We start from the raw sequence: 2,406 nt of genomic DNA, 5'->3' as shown, positions 1-2,406 counted from the left end.
GTCAGTCAAAAATGGCAGCCAATAAAAGCGTAATTGATGACAAAAAAATGTTTTCTCCCATGATTTTACCCCAAATTTATCGAAGCACACACAAAAGACTTCCCTGTCAAGCGCACGCGACGGTGGCAACAATCGCAGTGATTGCATGTAGGGGCATTGAGTGCACTTTGATATCCAACAGTTAAAATTGTTGTATCTTGTAATACAAAAACTGTTTTCTACGTGGCTACCTATTGGAACCGAACACTGCTACTTTATTGTTCTCTTCTTTTTCGGAAAAGAATATAATTGATATAATTTTAGTCAAATACTAAGCTGACATAGCAAAACTGCGCTCAAGCCTCCTGCTTGCAATGCAATCAAATGATTAAAAAAAGTTCTCGAATTCCATTTTTGACATTATGGGTGAATTCTTTATTCGAAATTACCGAATACGCAGTGACAAAAGTTTTGGGTGATTCTTTTTTTTCGTGCATATTACGCGTCCAGCCTAAAAATCTTAACTTAATAACTGAATACCTATGTTTTTTATACAGGAAATCAAAAGTTATAAAGTTAGGCTTCTATGCATGTAATATTTACTGATGAAAGTAACCTAATTAACAAAATATAAATTAAAAACATAATTAATTCTCATTTCCTTCGGTGTCCATATGCTATCGTCCTAGATATACTTGTATTTTATTCAAAAGTATCATTATTAATTTTGAATAAGTAACCGTACTAAAAAACTACATTAAAAAGTACAACTTTTTCATCGACATAAACAAAGCTAGCTCCGCAATTTTATATTTTTTTTATTTCATAAATGTTTCTCATTTTTTTTTTGTCATTACCATCGGGTTGGACGGATCTACGAATTATACTCTGCGTATTGCCCTTAACGCTGATACACCGACAACACACCCCGCGTACATCCCTCAGTCGGCCAGTAAACGTCTTAGCAGGTGCACGCACGCTTGTGATAATAAAATATGTTCGTGTAAAGTTGCGCAGGAGGTGATTATTCTGGAATTGTTCTCTCTCCTATCGTTGCCATAATTAAGTAAGTATTTATGACTTAGTTTATTATGTTACTAATTATAGATTCTAATAATTACCTTCGATTACTAAAATATTTAAGATTTCCGTAAGTTTGATATTCTGTGAGATAAATTGAAAAAAGGATTGAAACCTCATTACCTTCTTCCTCACCACCTTCGTTTACCCTCGTTTTTTTTAGCGATGGTAATGAGATTAAAACGATGGTATTTAGAATCTATAAATACTTTAATTGCAATTTGTGCTTCATTTTTGTTTTTAATATAATTATAAGTAATATTAATTACGTTATAAATTACCTTTGATAAACTTGTGAATCTACTTATGTGTAAGGTATTTATTTTCGCAGAGGATCAAGAATTAAGAATGCCGAGAAAAACTAAACACAACCGAGAGCACGATAGACTTCAAAAGAAAAAAGAATATGCAGCAATTAAGGCAGGTCCCGAAAAGTATAAAGAAGATCAGTGTTCGAAAGGACCGCAGTCACCGAAAGTCAAAAAATTATCTGATATTAAGATGACTGATTGGGAAAATAGCAAATTTTATCTTGATAAAAAGGAACCCGTTGACAAAACTTTTAAGACCGATTTTGGGAAATTTGTCATGTCCAATAGGGAACCAGAGCATGATACCAAAGAAAAGGTAGAAGGAGTATACGCAAAGAGAGAAATTCAAAATTTTTGTGATGATGATTCCGATGAAAATATTTTCTAATACTTTGAGTTATTTTAATTCATTTGTTTTTGATATCATATTTTGTTTTTTTTTTTAAGTATTTTTACATTGCGAGAAGTCTAATTTTAGTTTTGTAGTCTGATTCTTAGCTTATCTTGCCCTATTCCCAATTTTATTTGGGGTCGGCGCAATATGACTTCTGCTTTTTTGTGTCATCTTTCAGACAATTCATCCATCTTTTCTTAGGTCCTCCTCTTCTTCTCCATCCATCTACATTTATACCTAGCACTACTTTGTTGCATGCGTATCATTCCTCCTCATTACATGCCCATACCATGACAACCTTCTTACTTCTCATCTTTTCTGTAACTGGCGCTACTTTCAGACTTCCTTGTAATCATTCCTCACATCAATCTCAACTTTCTCATTTCTGCTACATGTACTGTCTTCTCATCCCCCTTTTTCAGTGGCCAACACTCAGATTCATACCTACTGGACGACAGGTCTAATCATAGATTTATATATTTTCCTCTTCAATTTAAGAGGCATCCTTGGGTCGCAAATTACTCCTGTGACCTGTCGGTACTGTCGGACTGAAACTGGTGGTAGGGCCCGCTGCACTTGTTAGCAAATTAGCTTTGTTCCTCTATAGTTGTTCCAATCCAACACATCACTCTTGTTCTTAAA

At 34.2% G+C, this 2,406-nt stretch overlaps 1 long non-coding RNA gene across 1 annotated transcript; it reads left to right on the top strand.

Moving 5' to 3' along the window:
• The first annotated feature begins 469 nt into the window (after positions 1 to 469).
• On the top strand, positions 470 to 2,045 carry LOC124637650. Its single transcript, XR_006985271.1, has 2 exons — positions 470 to 1,045; positions 1,391 to 2,045. It is a non-coding gene; the product is annotated as an uncharacterized LOC124637650 (long non-coding RNA).
• Positions 2,046 to 2,406: the final 361 nt, after the last annotated feature.

This window comes from Helicoverpa zea, chromosome 16 (assembly GCF_022581195.2).
Source record: "Helicoverpa zea isolate HzStark_Cry1AcR chromosome 16, ilHelZeax1.1, whole genome shotgun sequence".
Lineage (NCBI taxonomy): Eukaryota > Metazoa > Arthropoda > Insecta > Lepidoptera > Noctuidae > Helicoverpa > Helicoverpa zea.
The sequence above is the reverse complement of the archived record's forward strand: the minus strand, read 5'-3'. Positions and strand labels throughout refer to the sequence as shown.